Consider the following 21,210-nt stretch of genomic DNA (forward strand, 5'->3'; position numbering starts at 1 on the left):
GTTTGAATCGTACAGCACAAATTATTGTCAATATGTACTTCATTTACATTTCATACAACTATTTCGTCAAAAGAAACTCACATTATAAATCATATACATTTATTTATCATATTTCTAATATAATACATTTCATATCCAAAAAAAAATACAAAACATATTATATTAAAAACAGAACACCACCGGCTGCGGAATCTAATGACTCAAACAACCAGTGGTCAGGGCTGCAGAGACAAGATTGTTTGAGGGACCTTAATTTATGAAGTTAAGGTTGTCCCTCAAACAATCTTTATTTATCATTGATAATTGTAATTAAAGATGCACATAATAAAATAAAAAAAAATTGAATCTTAAACCTTTGAAAATAGTAAATTATAAAATAGAAGGCAATAGAATAACACCTTTTAGAATATTTTGCAATCAAGCATTCTATTGTGGAATGGAATGGGGGCGGTGTTGGCACGCAATATAGGCCTCCATTGTGTGGGCGTTCTCACAAACAGTGCTTTAGAACTGTGAGGTGTGGGGACGGACTCAGACGGCAAGCGGTTCAACCTTGAGGTACCGCAACCACTCGATTGAGCAATCAATTGTGCTTACATTGCTGAGGTTTCCAACTTGGAAACTCTGTATTTTGCACTAACGAACAAATTTGTACCCAAAAAAGTTTACCAAGTTAAAATTTACTTTAAATATGTTATAATACATATTTTGTGGAAATACCTATTGTTAATTTCTAGATTGTTTCCTATTCAGTCAATTTTTGCTAATAAAATTACAAATAAATTGAGTCAGCTAAGCGACTTAAATCATCGATCAAAAATCGTGATTGAAAAAAAGAAAAAAAATTAAGGAATTAGATACAATAAGTCATATAATAATAGTTATTTTATTATCAAAAAATATAAAAAATCCTCCCATATATTAAAAATAAAATATCTATATAAAATATAATCTTACATTCACACATCTATCAGTCTCGTTATTAAGAGTGTAAGACAGGGTGCACGAGGGTGCAAACATTTGCCCATTCCTCCCCTCTAAGGTCGTGGAGGTGGGTTCGGGCCTGACTGAGCAATTTCCTTTATTCAATCATCGCCGGCAAGCCTTTTAGCTCCTCACAATGTCCAAGAACCCTGCACTTCGTAGCGACGATAACACCTTAAAAATATTGCATTTTCTTTTTCTTTCTTACACAATATCTTCATCAGGTAATTCAATCATAAATATAATCAAAAAAGCTTTATTGCATTGTAACTTATTTTCTCTTTCCAACATATAGAAAATTCTTAAAATCTCGATCAGAATTTGAAAACTTGCAACATTATCAAAGCCCTTGAATGTAAAAGAAAGAAGATTCATAACGTAACATCCAGACAAAATTTACTTTATTTTAAATCAAGTGTTTCTATCCTTATCTTAAGTGTACTTTATCAAAAACACATATTTTAAAAGAGGTTTTATATTTCTACAAGAACGACGAATTATTGCAACACGAACGACCAGTTAGCATTCCGACTCATAATTTAGTCCTTTATCTTTTACACAAAAGTTGAAATTTCGGCGGTTAGTTTATTCTCTTGTCAAATTTATTACCTCCGGTCTAGTGTTTTCGGCCTCTACATAAGTAAATCCGCTGTTGATAACGGAGACCATACGAGGGCCACTGCTAAAATAATATTATGTCACGGCACCGTCCAAAAAAGACGTCGGTAAATCTCGAAATGCAAACGCTTTTGGTTCCGTGGTTCATTTATCGTGCCGAGGTTTTTCCAGTAGCGTCCGGTTTGGCCGAATTCTCCTCGAGTCCGCTCCGCATAAATCCCCTGCGAATGAGCGGAGGCATTAGAATCGTGTGTCGTTCCAGCTCGATTACTTCTTTTTTGCATTTAAATACACCGTTTCAAGGAATGGGGGACGTTATTTAAATAGTACTACAAAATAATGCATAACAAATCTAAATTTTATAGCCGTGAGTGTATCATTTTATTAGACAAAGTTTTATTAAAACGATGATTTTGCATACATCTCCTTGTTTAGTTTTTTTTAATAGTTCATTTATTTCTTGATTGTAGGATTAGATACATTTTAATACACTCAAGCTCTCGAAAGGATGAAACCTAAGAAAGGTTTAATATTTTTTTTGATAAAGAGAAAGCGACAAAATGAAATTTAAATTGACATTCCGGTGCTCGATTCTAAATCCAATAGAAAACAAACTAGACGGTGTCGCGTCGCTCTCGGAGGTGTCGCATCTCTCTCGAAGATATCGTGTCGTTCCCGACAATGTTGTGTCGTTCTCGGCTCGGTGTGTCCTCTAGACGTTGTCTGGTCGTGCTCGGCGGTATGCCTGCCGTAGCTCCGGGCGGTGTCGGTTCGCTGTAATAGCTAGTGACATTGGCGACACCGTGCAAGCGAACAAATTACAGGACCACAAGAATTTTACCGGACCGCACGTATTTCGTTGTTTAGACGTTTTGGTTTGGATTTTGTACTTTGAATTGCTTAATACGATAAAAATATGTAGGTATTAGATATCAAGTTTATTTAGGAATTTTTGATTAACAATTTGTTTTTTTAGCATGGTGATGATGATGATGATGAATGAATGCTACAGACACTATAATGGTTATTACAATGTCCGTGTTCTAACATTTTAAACATCCATTGCATATTATAACCTCCTTTGCATGAGATTTTTTAAAGTCATAAATCAGCTTGTTAAACCACAGGACATTTTAATATCCATGGATATATAACGATATAGTCATTGCTTGGCAAAAAATAAATTAAATACTGCACAAACAATAATAACACAATAACTGATAAATATTTGAACTTTTGTTCAGAATTGCGGAGAAATAAAACATTAAATGAATGTATTAGCATAACATTCTCAAATTGTCTTAAGTTTTTAAGTATAATATTAGTAAAATAGTAAAAATAACTTATTTTAAATTTTTAAGATATATTAAAAAGAGTTTCAATATAAACAAAAAATATTTAATGTAAAATTTACTTTGCTTTCAAATTTAAACTTTCGCGCTCCAAGCGCCATCTCTCTTTGCGTTGCAAACATAATTTAGTGCCGACGTTGTCTGTTGCGGCGCGTACCTAGCGACATCTATCTGAGCCGGCAACATTCAGGTGTAGTCCGCTAGCTCTTGCTCACCGTCCTGTTCAAAGATACGTTGAAATTCACAGTCAAGCGGACAGGTGGCGTTGATTTATAAATAAAGAATTGTTAATTAGAATTTTTAATTATTTTTCCTTGACAAAAACAAAACGTGTACGTTACACCGACATTTTAAATTAAAAAAATTAATTTAGTCCATTTGGCGCAGTCAACTTTTTTAAAACTTAATCAGTTTTATTTTCGAGTTATTTTGTTTTTATAAATCAAAAATTAATTCAACGTCACAGGCACTTTTTGAACACACTCCCATATTTAACAAACGAGCTATTGGACTCTTATTTCTTATTTTATCTTTATTAATTTCATTAGATTAAGTACTTTTGACCTCAAGACAATAAACTTAGTTAATTAGTTGGACACAAGTGCACACTAAAGAAGTCAAAAAAAAAGAAAAGCGAAGACGTAGGTGAAGATGTAGAACCTAGTCTAGAAGTACCCATAGGCTACATTTTTTTTTAAATCCGCGCAGACTTAGTCGCAGGCGACAACTAGTAAAACATAAACCTGAAAATATATTGATCATAACTATTGTCCGTACAAATTATTGAACAGATGTGAAGTCACGGAGTAAAGGAGCCTTAGTAAATATTGTCCAATAAATGAAGTAGACGATAGCCCTCTGTTGTTTATTTGTTGTTCAACTCGTAATGAGGACTTGAGATCGAAGGACGTGGCACAAGGGACGAACTTTATTACGATACTTAGATTTGAAAAGTTCGCTTTACAGTTTCAATATACCTAAACATAAATGTAGTGTTTTTAATCACTAGAATATTAAACGTTAGCTCAAGTAACCAGCATTTTTATTAAGCTAAGTTTGATTTACGTCAATATTTAAATTATAATTTAATAAAAAAAAACTTCGTATATGCGTTCGTAGTATCGCAAACATTTTACTTGTAATGCCTCTCCGATATCAGAGTCTGGCTTAGCAATTTTATCAATTTCATTGAAAAACCTTAATATATCCTTTTACGTTAATAAAAAAAGCTAATTTTACATAATGATTGGCAATTGGAATACTTTAAATTGGACAATATCAATAAAGAAGAAAATAAATTACGGTTTATAAGTAATAAAAGAAAACATTTTTATACAATGTCTTTGTTAGAACTTAGACCATACAAGGAGAAGCCCGAAGGATGTCGAGGCAATTGGAATCACCTATAGCAACGAGCCCCCTGTATCTATGGCAACCCCCCCGACATCTTTATGAACGCACAGCCATATTTTATAATGAATATCAATTGAATACCTTCAACCAACTATTTTGTGAAGTCGCAATCGGAGCCCATTGAACTATGGAGCTTTAAAGACTCGCTTGCTTTAATTGGGAAGTTTGTTAGTTGGGAGGTTTCATTGGATTACTAACTAAATTCGGTCGGTTTCCTTTAAATTCTGATTTAACATTGAACTTTTGTCTTCTATTTGAATAGACATGTCCTTTTAGAGCTATATTTGTGTCAGTCATTAATTAACGTTGATTAAACATATTTTATCGAGAATTATTTTCTATGCTTTTATAAATAATTTAAGCAAATCTTACTAATAAGTGCGAATATTTGGATGTAAAGATGGATCTTTGTTAGATGGTATATCCAGGACGGCTGCCATGGATCTCGCTGAAAGGCAAAGATAAAGTTCATATAGGCTACTAAATATTTTTTTTTAATTCCTTGCTGACAGAGTCTGGGGTGATAGTTAGTATTTAATAAAATGTACCTTAGCTAATTTACATTTCCAATAAATGTGAAATATGAATTTAATATTGAAGTGTTTGAAGTAGTTTAATCCAGTTTCGACTGAAGCGTACAAGATAAAGAGCGTATAAACGTCGAAGTATAATGATAACCCGGCTACATCGTAAGTGAAGCAATCGCTTGCCTCTCCAGTTAAGAGAATTTGTGAACATCCATTAGTGATCCATTTACCTAATCTCGTACGGTTTAGGGTACGCTAATGCAATTGAAATGGAACGAACCCTTTTCCGCGGGGATGAAACTTTTCAAAATTGTATCATAATCACATATAACGCACCTCATCTACATTTATGATTATCAAAATGGAAAACCAGTAGTACGGTGACCTGGTTTAGATATTAAATTGTTTTAAATATTTCAATCCCCTTGGAAATATTCTAGACTATCGTATACAGTTGAGTATACTTCGCATCCAAGGACTTATCAAAATATGGTCTCGCGGGACCTAATTTCTAATTAAAGTTAATTTGTTTTTATAATAAAAAAATAACAATAATAATAATTTCAATTGTAATTTTAATTATATACATGAAATGTATTAAGTATTATTATAGTGTGTAGTATTTTGTTCTACTTAGAAATGAAATAGAGATATATGTTTCTGTCTCAAGATAATTTGCAGGTGATTTGGAGACGAGCCAAACTGACCACTTTAATAACATTTACACACAAATAAATAACAAAAAGAATCCAACTTCAAGCTAAGGAAAATACGCAATAAAAAACGATATCATTGGGGGAGAGAATCAAAAGGGAATTTAGGCATGGTATTAAGTTATTACGGAAGGAAGAACGTCATTGATAATAAATATTAGTGGAGGTTTAGTTCGCGGGATAAATGCGCTTCGGTTAAGACACACGGAACGTATAAAAGTCAAATAAAGCCAGTTTAATATGAATTATGTTCGGAAAGCAGCCTCGTACGAACTAAAGAATGATATTGTATGCATTTTACATGAGACTACGATTATCGAATATTGCGAAAAATTTGAATATTCTAGACGTTTACGTACCACGGATACTCGTTACAGATTTGTTACATTTAATATGGATGTTAAAGTGAAAGGAATGTGTACGTTTTTAAAGTATTCGTAACATAGTATAAAGATTTAGGAATAACTTTAACGGGAACATAAATATTAGTATAATACAAAGCAGTTTTTTTTTTGTATTTCGTTACTTAAACGTATACTTAAATGAATTCAGATGCTTTAGTGTACTAAAGTTTTATCTCCATCGTTAACTTAATTGATTGTTACAAAAACTTAATTATTCAATCTCACTTTTATAAGTATATTGGTAGTTCTACGCACATACGTATAAAAATATCTGTCAACCAATATGTCATGTGCGCGGTCGGGCCGGAGCTCAAAAGCATTCTTCACTATTATTCGTTCAGTAATATTCCGTGAAATTATTTACTAAAGATTTCCCTTGATGTTCTGATTCATCTGAACATTTATGTTGTGCATATTTTTATAACATCGCATCGATATGAATATCGAAAATATATAATATTATAATTCGTATAAGTAAAAATGTAAGATAATAATTGCAGCGGTTTTCGATCATAATTATTTAAGGTTTTAAATTAATCAAACAAGCTAGGGACTTAGCTAATAACTGCCAGTAAAGTTTCTTTGATTTAGTAGATTTCTTTTATCAAATCTACACTTCTTTACACTACAGAGCACTTTAATAATCAGCAGTACAAATAACTTCTAAGCCAGTATAACCACAATATTTGTAATATTGTGTGAACAAAAATCAGGTTTACCATAATTTCTATTAACTGCTTAGCTCTTTAATAAAACACAAATGAAATTCAATTTTTGAAGAGACAATGAATTGTTTCCTCGTAAGCAACAGAGAGTGAAATAGAAAATCAATTATGTCCGAAGCGAATATCGACTGAATGTTTGTTTTAAAACACTAACCGGAATCTTAATTTATCTGAGACATTAAAACTTGAGCTTGGAGCGCCCTCTACAGTGCAAACGGAAACTTTGTCAATATTTGAACAAAGTTAACGAGGACGGAATTCAATGGATGATAGGAAAGCATTTCATATTTAAAATACGAAAAATCGTATTTAACAAAATAAAATGATTTATTTATTTAAATTTTAATTAAAAATATACAACATACGTACTTTCAGACATTATTGGTTAAAATCATTTAGCACAAATAGCGCGCGTGACGCGCTCCTGTTGCTACGTCAAGTGTCAAACTGCGTTAGAGAGGGGACACAACCATCGATATTCTAATAAGACTAGTGTTGTGCCAGTACACCGGCAGAGTGTCACATTTTCTTCCTAACAATACATACATACATGTTTACTCCCTTTTTATTTTAATTTTGGATTTGGATACAAACTAACAAAAATATTTGACGTTAAAATCGCCGGATTTTAAAACTCAATCATTAAAATTTGATCCGTATCATCAAAATCTATCTAGAGTTGTTAACACCACAAAAGTAAACCCGACAACCAAACAGAGATACCACAGCTATTCGTATTTCGCAGCGTTGTAGCCATTCTCGAAATATCTCATTAGGCGAGGATATAGCGTCCGCAGCGAAGTTAGATTGCTACGCACCGCCGTGATTACTACCAGTTTCTGATAGGCAATTTCCTCCTCTTTGTGGAACGCTTCCTGTCGCCTCAATACAGTTATTCCGGACAGATTTTACCGTCGCCAAGATTTTTCCCTTTTCATCTTGCTCACTTGTATTTTATGCGTGATATATTTTGCATTTTATTTTTTATTGTGACATGTTACATGGTAATAGTACATTTTATAATTTACATGTTTTAACAACATTTTAAAAGTGGTTTAAACATTGGGTTATTTTTATTAATGGTTATAATATAATTTGGATTTAGTTCTTTTTTTGCTTTGTTAAAGTATTCGGTTCAAATTCCTTTCTTTACATAAAAGGCTTTTGTTCAACATTTATTCGACTTCAATGTAACATCGGAAGTTTACCATTATCATTGAAAAAAGCTTTTTAAGGTACACGGAAAAAATATAATTTAATTTTTAATTTAATCAGAACTGAACCTGCGAAGGCTTCCCCGCTATTAATTCACTGTCGTATAATATTTCATAGCTTCAACGATACAAAGCCTTTGACAGGTTTTATGGTATTGTTGCAAAGGTACAAAGGGTAGTAATTTGATGGGTTATGTAAAAACAGGGCCCGGAGGAGGAATTTCACCTACCGCAGGGACGGAGAGTGATCATTTATTACGTCAAGATGACACTCTATTACCCCCCACACCGCCTCGCACTCCCCGTACAACCCACGAGGAAAGGTTTGCTCTTGCTTACGATTTGTTGTATCCTCTTTTACCTTTATACGCGTATTAAAATTTTCCAAGTTTGTACTTTTTTTCCTTTTTGTACTTAGATATTGATTTTGCTAGAATTAGGTTACTTCTTATGGAGTTTGTTAAATATCGCGACATGTATACAAAGTTAGGGATAACACAGATACCACGTAGGCGGGCCTTAACGAGTGAATGGTGCTAAATTACGTGTCGAATAAAATTTTTATTATTTTTTACTCATTAATCAAGACAATATTTCATATTGTAACATCTGTTGTGGTTATTGTCTTATTCACTTTTATATATAAACAATACATATAATAAATATTGCATTATAAATTAAATCTTGTAGTTTCTTAATTTATTAATTAGGGTACACGAAATACAAACAAAATGAAGTCTAAAAATTATATTACTTCCCATCAAAATAATAGTATCTATTGTGACATGTAATAGGGAAGGTATTGCCATATTGAGGCCGCTCATTACGCCCTCTGCTGTCAGCCTCGTGTTCCTAACAAGCGTTATAAGATATCGCTTACGATCCGATAGATTGGTTCACGTTTTTGAATCTATTGTATTAAAAGGGGTTAAGATAACGCGTTGTTCAAAACAATATGAAAATAGACATAATATCTAACATATTTAATTTAGTGCATATTATTTTATTTATCGTTACATAAAACTTCTATTTTGACATTTTTAACATCGGATATGCCAAGAGCACATTTTTAATTATGGGATTAAGAGATATATATTTTTGAAAAAATATATAATTAAATTTTAATTGTATTTATTTGTTTCGAAATTAAATTTATGTAGAATGATGGCTATTCTATTTCTACATGGAAGCGTAACAATCCAACATTCATTAGCGTCGGATTGACGGGGTGCACACCCTATGGGAATAATTAATGAGACCTAGATATGATTAAGCCACCACAATACTGTGTCATCAGCGTTCCAGCGTAGCTATATTGCAGTATAGACATGTCGCGAGGTAATGCGATTACTGCTCGACCACAATTTGACGCTTATACGGCCGGAGTTATTGTCTGCCCTGTGTTTGTGATTAACACAATGCGTTTCAAGAACGTGAACCCACGCTGTGTGACTTCATTGGTATTAAATCGAAGTATTTACACTCTATTGTATATCTCTACTAGCTGTCGCCTGCAACCCCCTCCATATGGAATTAAAAAGAAACATAATATGTAGCCTATGTGTTCTTCCAGTCTATGTTCTATATGTATGCCAAATGTCTTCGAGATTTTTGACTTCAAACAAACATCCATCCATCCATATTAGTAAGATAGTAAGATCTGTCGACATATTTAAATTCATTCTCTTTTTGCACAATCTTTTTCGTACAATCCATTTAGTAAATACTTTCTAGTTTATATGCCTACGTAATAAATCTATGCTACCTAAAACATTATAAGTAAGTCTCTTATAGTTTATTTATAAGTTCTATGGTAGGTTAGATACAAACAAGTCGACATATACATATAGTGCTAGCTACGTCGACTGCGAACTAGACGTAATCCGAATTAGTGAGGGCGGCCGGCCGTGAAGTACAATATGAATGACCTTTGTCAATAGTACTGACGCCTCGCTCCTAGCGCCCGAATAATTTAACCGCTTTCTAATTTATACGACACGATCACGTTATGCCTCCTTGCTTTCCATCTTAGCTAGTAAACATATTTTGTGCAGATGTTTCCTGAGAAAATTTACAATAAAATGACATGCATGTAGAGTTTGCTCTTGAGTGCAGGTTTCTGAAGGTAGCTCGGGTAGCTGCTAAAACTGTCGATGGCTCAGGGGTTAAGAACTTAACTTGCTATCTGCAGGTCCACCAATGTGTTTTTAAATTTTCAATTTACATATGTACATTTATCCGCTGGTCATACGATAAACAAAAATATCGTGATGCAATTTGACTAGTCTAATGTAATGGACTAGTCACCCCTAACTTAAGGTAGGCTCCGAGCCCATCACTGGGGACGTATAGTGAGCTGATGATAATGTTAAAACATTGAATTACAGTAATCTTTTCAAAAGTGTAATTATCAAATCATTATCTGTCAAAATATAGTTAGTTGTACATGTGTTTTACAGTAAATTATGATTTAATTTTTAAAAATCGTGTCGTTAACGTTACGTATCGAATAAAAGATCTTGCTTGCCGTTGAGCGGATCTTCGACTGTCTTTTGTCTGTACATTCAAATCCGATGTTAATTAAAGCGAAAATTGTTGTTTAGGTATCGCGAGTTTGCAACAGAGGTCGCTTTTGGGACTTACATTTTGAAGATAGTCCCTCTATTGACACGTTTCAAAGTAGATACGATACTCAAAGGATTTTCAATGAGGACTGAGGCCATAGAATTGAAATATCTTCAGACAAGCTTCGCGACAATATTACGAGCTGTATACAACGGGAAATGGTATTCAAAGAGGTTTACAGATTTCTATACGTCAGCAGCGACCCACTCATAAATACGATTTTACCTAACGCAATGTTTGTTGTTCGTAAACCTTCTTTACAAAGTATGAAAAGTGTTGCCAAAATTTTGTACGTAATTAAAACTGTTTTCTTTAATGTACGAGCTACATTTTCTTATCTGACTGATACTGGAATATTGAAATAACTGGCATAGAAACATCAGAATACTGATCAGATAAACGCGAATAAATTTTCATCTATGCATAACCTCATTGGTGGTGACCCTTTTTTTTCCAGAGAGGAATGCTTTATGCATACTCCGCGCCCCGGGGGGGACGCGGTAGTTATGTGGGATTCTCCTCCATAGCGGAGGCATACCCACTAAACCTCTCTGTTCCTCCAACGCATCGGGACGGGACCACGGGCACGCTTTCGCTCTCGTCCACGGCCCATTGGTGATGACCCTGGTCTAATCACCCTTAACTTAGGGTAGGCTCCGTGCCCCTCGGTGGGGACGTATAGTAAACTGATGATGATGATGATGATAACCTCATTTGTTTTTGTCGAAATAGTTCTTTGTCTTTTTATACCTTCAGACTTTTTAATGCAAAACAAAAGACGCACATTATTAAATCTACAAAATACACCAAACAATTTGTACATAACCAGCGACAAACTGTAGTTGATATCACAATCCCGAACGCCGCAGGAAAAATAAAAATTATTCCTGGATCGCAGCGCTTGCGATATTCTGGTTTTATAATAAAAACTGCAACCCTCATAGCTTCTTCCGACAAATTGCTTGCATGTGATCTCTCGTCTGGCGTAATATATAAGCGGTAGCGGTTTACCAAAAGAAAAATCAAAACGCTCTATTTTTGGCGACATCACAATGCTCGCTTATCAAAGAATAGGCAGTGATATTTTGTATTGTTTGAAATAAAGGATAGTTGATTTCTTTCTAATTATATTTAAACACGTTGCAACAGGAAGGAATGTACATCAATGTACAATAAACATTGTTATAAATTTCTTTACTTATCGATAAAGTTTCTTTAATTTTAATTTATATTTGATGAATAGTTTCTTACATAGTTTTCGCTAACAGTGTTAGTTTATATCTGAATGTAGGTAGGAGCGTTTATGTAAAAGAATGTCGTTGTGGATCGGGCACTATCTAGGCACGGAGCCAAGCCGTGCCGGGTATTATGTGTAATAACGCGTCTCTGCTATGAGATTCCTTATGATGTTGTTTTTAACGTCTCTTTGTGGTTATTCGAAAGAGCTTTGGGTTATTATTTGAACCCCACTCGTGACTGCGCTGCGTATTAATAATGTTATATTGAATAAGAGCAAAGGCGGGCAGATTGCTTCCCTTTCCTTTGCGGGTTCCTGTGTTACGTTCCGCGCAGGATGTCAATTATTTAACCAAGGCTTACAGTACCTCAAAGACTATTTTATTCACGGAATTGTTTTGTGATCTAAGTTAAAGATTATAAATTCTTATGATTACAAAACTGTTAATAATGTAATCAAGAAAGTAAACAGTGTCATTAAAAAAACTAAAAGTAAAAAACTCAGCTCTTTGATATTCATTTATTTATAAAAATAAAAGCTAACACAAAGATGTCGCTAAACGTTTCTTTGCTTTAAAAGACAGATTATTAAATTAGTTGGTAGTCTCTGAGCACATGAATAAATTGTATTGTACTTAAAAATTATCCTCGTAGTAAAGGAGAACTTTTCCAGCGCTGTTGAACTCCATTATCCAGTACATATTTGATGAGTGCCGCCGCCGCGCTGCCCTTTCTAAGCCAATTGATTTTTTTATCCGATTTGCTAAAGTATTATGCATTTACTTATGTTTTCAGTGGTTTAACATATTCAATGGTAAAAGTTATATTAGATATTTATAAATATTCATCATCAGATATTTTAACTTCAACAAAATACAACAATTTGTTGACTTCGGAAATAAATTTTAAAGAGATTGAAGATTAAATTATGTTAAATTTAACAAAAGTTAATTAAAAAATTAGTAGTTTAAATTATTAAAAAAAACACACTCATGATTATGTTCCTCCCAAGAACAGCCTACATCTTTGCTCCGCCTTGAGTTAAATACTAAAATTTTAGCGGATATTCAACAAGTGCTAGGCGTAAAACTGAAAGCGAGCAAGCCGCATCTGGCCTGGCAACGTGCCATGCCACGCCTAGGCCAACCATTGGATAATATCGTTAACCAATTGACAGACGGTGGTGTGCCATTGGCTGATGTTACATAACATCAGGTCACCTGCCTTGAAACTGGGTCACTCGGAGGTCGGCTTTAAAAACGGAACACAGGCGGTCGCAGGTCGCAGCTCGCGGCTCTCACTTATCTCGCAAACAAATTACATCGCTCCAGTAGAGCGAGTATATCACACTCGTATGTGATTTGTGATGGCAACATGATAACTGCGACAACTCTTTGTTGATATTTTATTCTGATGCAAGAGAAGATTTTACCTGGATTCGTGATGGCACTGGGAACAGTTTCAAGGTCGTTCCAATTGTTCTACTCTCATCGTTCATATATGAACCTTTGTACTCAATTTTTTTTATATCATAAGGTGGCAAACGAGCGAGCGGCCACCTGAAATCGCTGATATAGCGAAGTGACCGTTGCCCATAGACATACGCAGTTGCATATGCGTTGCCTACCTTTCATCGACAGAGAAGAGAATGCACAGAAAGAAAATTTATTCCCTTTCCATGCATCCTCTCATCCGGAAAGTCCACTTCCACTTCCCATCATTTTCTTATAAGAAAAAGGTGGGAAGGGAATGAGGACTAAATTAGGCCTCCGGGACGCACACTCATCAGACGAAACGCGGAATTGCTTCCACTTCACACCTGTCTTCTGTGTGGTCGTGGTATTTCACCGGGCGAGCCGGGCCAATTCGTGTGAAGATGTTAAAGCGGGATCTACCACTATTAAATGTCAATGTATTTCTCAAAATAATATATTTAACAGCGTGATTATGAACATGATGACTACAAAACGTAAATTATGGAGGTGAATTCATAAATAGATTACACCCGATTCATTATCAGTGCCAATTCAACAGAAAAATGTGGTGATACAATTAACAGTAAACTAAATAGTGATAACAAGGCCGTAGCCCAAGAATTTATAACGATGCAAAGTCGTGTTCGAGAAGCGTGAGGGAGTAGTTAGTGTGTGTACTCATGTGAAAGTTCCTCCGAGCAGCCAAGACCCTACTATTTGTACTCGTGTCGATGTAGTTGTCACGATATACATAGATTGAAGCGAGTTTCACGAATAACTTGTTTGTGTATTCAAAATTTTTCATTGTTTTATCTACAAATGCTTAAAATACAATTATATGCATAATACATTCTATAATATGACATTTTGAAACACATTTGTTCTGTTTGAACGTTTTTTTTAACGCGCGATAATAATCCGCCCGTGCGAATAAGGTTGTGATGTATCCAGTCATAAAGTAACGTTTCTCAAAATCCACATGTAAAGTAAGTTTAGGGCTGCTTACATATGCCACTAACTCCAACTTAGAGGGTCTTTTAAAAATAATATGTTCTTCTGAACATTATACAAATGAAGTAACATAAGTAAGGGTGAGTAGGGGTAAAATAGATGCTATTTTAACAAATGAAACAAGTCAAGTTAAAACATGATTGCATTTGCATCAGAGATGACAGGTTACAGCAAGAGACAAAAAAAAATTGATCCCAGAATTCCACCGGTACATTTGTTTTATTACATATTGTCGTCTCTTTCATTTTCTTATAACCAAACAGGGACAACGATATCACAGCTGTGGAAACCCATAGTAATGTTATTATCCAGTAAACATATCAAATGTTTACTCGTAACATGTCCTTAAAAATTAAGATGAAAATTATAAGGTTAATGAAAGTATCCTTTAAGGTCTCGAATCGAATGCATTTGTTCCTTCGGTGTATGGTCGCCATAACGATTGCCATTTACATACAAACAGCGCGATGCTGGATGGTGCAAGAAGCGAAAATACTGTAGCAGATCATGTTGCCGTCAATGAATCAATGGACGAGATTTAACGAGCCCGGTCACCATTAGCGCTTGCTGTACAATTAATTAACGCATTCGTTTGTTGATTAATAGCAACGCTAACGATGTGCGCTCATCTTTCCCGTTTTACATCGTTCATTTGTTTTGTTTTTACACTCGACACAAAGGCACCTGGTAATGAACAATTTATTTCGTAATTTAATAAATTAAACAAGTGAAAAATTTACATAGAAGTTCGATTTATCTTTGTTGGATTTTGTATACTATAAATTTGTCATAACAAGCTGTAATTAAAGATTTTAGTACAAAATAGATTAAGAGACAATTCAAAGTGTCATTATCAGTATCAAGATCCTTTAAAATCTTAAAGAGTTGGTGAAAATTACCAAAAGAACGTGAAAGTACTACTCATAAACTATAGTATTGTATGTAACTCGTACAAAACAGCTTTGATCTTACATTTAAATAGACACGTAAAATGCCCCGCGTCCACTAACATTCCGTACATAGCAGACCATTCGAGTGTTACGCCTTAAATTCATTTAATCACCATTATCTGCGCCAAAAACTAAGGGACGCAATCCGAGGCTGTCATTCGTTTCCCCAGTAATCCGCATTAAGAACCACAAGCCGCAATAATGTTGCCTTTGTCCTGATTCGGTGCTTCTTTCTTATCTCACTGCAAAATTTGTCTAGGCGATGCTGTAAAATAGTCGAGGAGCTTGTAAGATTTACACCGTTACGTAACTAACTACATCTATGCGCTAGGACCATAATAGTTTGAATGTCGTCTTCTTTCTTTTATTTTCGTACAAAAAAGGACTTTAAAGTTTCATTACTAAAATACAGACATGAGATGTTAGGGATTTTTTTTCTTTTTACTGGAAGCATGAATATTATTTGAAATTTCAATATAATCACAATACTGAATGGCTTTAGTTGTAGTTTAACCAATTCATATCTTCTGTAGGAACATCGGTATATTTGTGTAACATAACTGTGTTACGTTACGGTGTGAGTAGCGGTCGCTTTAAGTGGCAGATACGTAGTAGGAAGCCTTGCGGCCGAGATTTATTTCAACTGCGGTGCAACCTTTATTGCCTTGCTTGTTAAAATGGCTACCTTTTTTAAACCAACTAATGAAATGAAAACTTTAATATAAAGTCAGACAGATCCTCTTGCAATTGGAACAGCCTTCTTTTTACTTCAATAACAAGTTGTGTAAGCATAGAATATTCAACTTTAAGATTAGAACGCCATCTAGTTTTACAATCGCAACACTAATTTAAATTACTCTAGAACTATTCACAATATTATGTACTAGCTATTGCCCGCGACTACGTCCGCGCGTAATAAAAAAAACCATAATAAGTAGCCTCTGTGTTCTTCCAGACTATCTTCTATATCTATAACAAATTTTATCGAGATCTGTTCAGCCGTTCTGGAGACACCTTCAAACAAACATCCAACCATCCATCTAAACATTCGCATTTATAATATTAGATGGATCTGGTAATAAAAACTTTGAAATAAAATCGAATGCAATGGAAAAGAGTCAGCAATAAGTGGAATTCCTGAACTGAATGCGAAGATGAACTTCACAACGAGTTGAGTTGTGAATTTATTCAGTCATATTTACATTGCGCTTCTAATTGGTTCCACTCGAGGAGATTCAAAGTGTTAAGAGTCAACGGATACATAACTATAAAAAACTTCGATTTAATATACAAGTCGACAATAAATTACCATCGATAACCAGCCCACTCCCTTAGCCAGGTGCGAAACATTGGGAGAAATACAATTTCTCATTTTTTATGTCCATGAAAAATTTATCACGATTCCTTCGCGTTGTTATTCAATTAGCAAGAAAAGCTCTTTGCTTTTACATTACAAAAAGAAAAAACTGTATACAAATATAGACATTTAAATAAATTCAAATCAATGGTTTCGTTGTATTTCCATCTTATTAAAATAAAATTACTATAGATATTTTCAGCTCACCATACGTCCCCACCGAGGGGCTCGGAGACTATCCTAAGCTAAGGGTGATTAGGCCATAGTCAACCACGCTGGCCAAATGCGGGTTGGTTGACTTCACACATATCTTTGAATTTCTTCTCAGATATGTGCAGGTTGCATCACGATGTTTTCTTTCACCGTAAGAACGTTGGATAAATGTACATATGTTAATCGGAAATCGAATAACACATTGGTACATGGCGGGATTCGAACCCAGGACTTGCAGATTGCAAGTCAAGTGCTTGACCACTGAGCCACCGACGCTCCACAATTGGTCTATACACATTTTGTCTATGAATGTTAAACGAATTCTCTTATTAAAATAATGTCTTATTTATATATTTGTGAAAAATAAAATCATATCAAGGCATAACATAAAGTGCAACATCGTTTGTATTTCAAAAGAATATTGCAGTTTTAAAAAATATTCAAGCAATATGCAAAATGAGGCCGACATCAAAGGAATGGAGACAGTGTGCCCTGAACGCTGCCCTGGCCCGCTTTGACTTGCATTGAATTTTGCACATGCCTTCGACATACAATATTTTCTACGTCATTGAGCTTGCTATAAGCTTCGAATTCAGGGATTTATTTCCGATACGATTTCCTATTTCCAAATATAAATGTTAGATTTTGTTTTCCATATTATTTGAATATAAGAAAATAGGAATTGCAAACTATTACTATCAAAATTTTAGTAGGAAACTGATATTATTATGATATTCTTAAACCAAAACTTACAAATATTTGCATTTACCAGATAATGAGGTATTACTGTGCTTAACCAAAATCTCTAATAAGTTTGAAAATTAAATTATTCAAACTTTCGTGAGACATTATACTAAACTGATATATAAACACGGCTAAACACTCACGTATATACGTCCGGTGGCGACACCGACTAGTTTCGAGCCCATCGGGGCCGTCGCTCACTGTCCGCGAAATAATACCAGTACCACTCATCCTAATGAAGGGCCCCCGATGGGGTCGAAACTAGTCGGTGCCGCCACCGGACGAATATACGTGAGTGTTTAGCCGTTTTTATACATCAATTTAGTTTGAAAATTGTTTTTTTTTACAAATACCGTCAAAATATGCTTTATTACTTTGTACACAGTACCTACGGTATGGATACTAACAATGAATTAGTTCCTTATCACCGTTTCATTACTTTGTTACAATATGTTATTTATACACCACGAAATATATAACTAATTCAAAATAACATTTACTGTATAGCTTACTATTTTAATCAAATAAATATTTAATTTGTTGGTAATATACAAAATGGAATATTGAATTTTTTGCTCGGTAAGAGTCCAAATTGGCAATTATGACATCTCCAATAACCGCTCCCGCAAGCGTTAAATAATGATTAACATTTCACAACGGTTCTAAACTTGATGCCCAAATTGAAATTTATACGGATTTAAATACCTCTTCGAGCGACCGTCTGAATAAAATATCTTCGTCTACGATTGCGTCTCTCCCTTTTATGCCGTGATCCGATTTTACGGTAGTGCCTCTCTTTTAATGAGCATATAATGATGAAAAATATGGCATAACAGTCGCCCGGCGGCCGATATTAATCGTTGCGATTTTTCTGCCAGCATTTATTGCGTGGAACGAGAGATAGTGCGCTCCTTTAGTGCTTTCCAGTGTTTTACCGATCTCGACTTCTCCGGCTTTTGCTGGCTTTGTTATGTGTATTAATATTTTTGTTTTATCTTCGGTCTTCAGAAGTGGGGTACGGTTCGAGAAGATTATTTTGTCTTAATAAATTGCCTTCCATCAACTATAGTTGTTTGTATACTCGTATTTTATTGAAGTACAGATTAATTGAATAGAATTCTTCCTAAGCACAAATACTAACCAAATTAAGTCTTCAACGAGCTTCAGAATAAATGCCGTTTGTAATTTTATCTTTGTAATTAATTTTTGTATCGAGTTAAAAAAGTAATATTTAAAATCATTTATAAAATAATATGGAAAGTTTAAAAATAAACGAATCATATTTGGTAATAAAAGAATGAAAGAATGAAACAATATTGTAATCTACAAGGAACAATGAAACTTAAGTCGAGACAAAAATAGTTTCGTAGCGCACTCCTCACGAAAATTACCGTCCTGATTGTCCCCAAGATAAATTATTTGCGACAGACACGACGCTACACAGATCTTTAAATCTGGAAGAGATTATAATTTCTTCAAATCTTGAATTTTATACAGTTTATTTCAACTTAATTTATGTCTGTCTGTTCAGTAATTAGCAAATACTCATTTCTTGTATGTCCCTTAAATATGTTTTAATAATTATGATTTAGCTATACCAATATTTAAAAAAAATATTATTCTTGATTTAAAACAGTAAAAGAAGGAATGTTAGTAAAATTTATTAACTTATACGGGTTTACTTAATGCCATATCCATTTTCTCTAACCCCTTGTTCTCATGTAATAAATGTTGGCCGACTAAGAAGGTGTCGCTCTGTATCCACACCATCGCATCGCCTGCGAGAAACTGATAAATGTACACGAGAACAGTTTGTTACAGCTCAGTGAAAATTAATATAAATTAATCTATTTTAATATTGTACATAGTTAAAGAAAAACGACATAATTCTCGGCAGAATCCGGACGGATACCAAGGATTTGCATTGGGCGCAGTTTTGACACACCTCACTACATATATACATCTATGTATGTATACGCACATCGGTTGTCTGGTGTTCTTAATATCGCTCTTCTTGAGTGCTTCATCAATCTGGAATCTATAAGTAAAAAAAAAGTACAAGAAAGAATCGCTATATATTTATACAACTTTACTGTCAAGTTAAATATCTTACTAACATTATAAATGCGAAAGTTTAGATGGGTGTATGTATGTTTGAAGGTATCTCCGAAACGGCTCAACGGATCTTGATGAAATCTGGCACAGATGTGGAACATAGTTTGGAAGAAGACATAGGTCACTATTATTTTTTTTTTATTCCGCGCGGACAGAATCGCAGGCGACAGCTAGTAACATATAAAGTAACACAAAATTGTAAAATGTCGTCTACACCTTGATATGAAAGTGCCAATGGACCAAAGGCCTTTGATGTTTCGTATGTCAAATGAGTCGACCTTCTGAGGAATTGAGTCACGACGCGTTTGATATTACAAGAGAAAATGGTAAAAACAATTTTAACAAGCAATATTTCAATAAATATAGGTGTTTTGAGCTTATTCAAATAGGGCTGGTAAAAATATTTGTGGGTACAAAAGCCATCAATATTTTTACATTCTATAAAATTCATAACGAAGCCGCAAATCTATTTATATCGATATCAACTTTATATCACGAGTGTTTAGGTTTCTTTTGCGTTGAAGAGTCCAATATCTATTATTCTATGTTACTGCTTACTAATATTATAAATGCGAATGTTTAGATGGATGTTTGTTTGAAGGTATCTCTAGAACGGCTGCATGAATCTCGCTGAAATTTGGGATAGATGTAGAATACAGTCTGTAAGAACACACGAGCTGCTAATTAAGTTTTTTTTAATACCGCGTGAACGGAGTCGTGGGTGACAGCTAGTAATTTGTAGGTCTCGTTTATTTTTACCTCTTTGATATGTATTTTACATAAAAAAATATGTTGCTGATCGATCAGAAAGTTCGTAAAATGTGACAAAGAGCGGAGTAGCTCACAAACAACTTACATGCATACGTTTTAGCTTCACCCAAACTGAAGGAACTTGAAATGCAAATTGCATGCATACATGCATACATAGAGCTGTACATTTTGCTTCGCCGCTTGTAAATTGCTTTGGCTCCGGTTGATCCAAATATTGACATGACGTTCCCGAGAGGTTCCGGCGAAGCGGAGACCGCATTAATAAACTCAATACACCCTTGTTAACTATTCCACAATCTGTCATGTAATTTATCCAGCAAATTATGACGCTCGCTGCATCGATTTATTTGCTAATCACATGACGATATGGGATTATTTGAATAATAAACACAAACGCCATGAATTATTGTTACTTAATTTTATATTATTTTTTTGATGCCTATGGTTGCTATGGTTTGTGCCCTAAAATTTTTACTAATATTATAAATAAATGCGAATGTTTAGTTGAATGTTTGTTAAAAGGTATCTTCAGAACAGCTGCATGGATCGCGATGAAATTTGCCATAGATGTAGAACATAGCTTGGAATAACACCAAGGCTACTAATTAAGTTTTTTTTTAATTCCATGTAGATGGAATCTTGGGCGACAGCCTGTCAAAAAATGGTTTGATTTAAATACTGGAGCATATATTCAAGTACAAATGTTTATTAGCTCTGGGTTTCAATTAAAACAACATTTTGTAATATTCATATTTATATATTC

At 34.3% G+C, this 21,210-nt stretch overlaps 1 protein-coding gene across 1 annotated transcript in view; it reads left to right on the forward strand.

Annotated features, from left to right (window-relative positions):
* Positions 1 to 21,210, forward strand: part of bru3 (CUGBP Elav-like family member bruno 3) — a 385,675-nt gene that overhangs the window by 104,133 nt on the left and 260,332 nt on the right. The gene's annotated exons all lie outside the window — the stretch shown is intronic.

The sequence above is a fragment of the Papilio xuthus genome, unplaced genomic scaffold (genome assembly GCF_000836235.2).
Source record: "Papilio xuthus unplaced genomic scaffold, Pxut_1.1 DF828952.1, whole genome shotgun sequence".
NCBI lineage: Eukaryota > Metazoa > Arthropoda > Insecta > Lepidoptera > Papilionidae > Papilio > Papilio xuthus.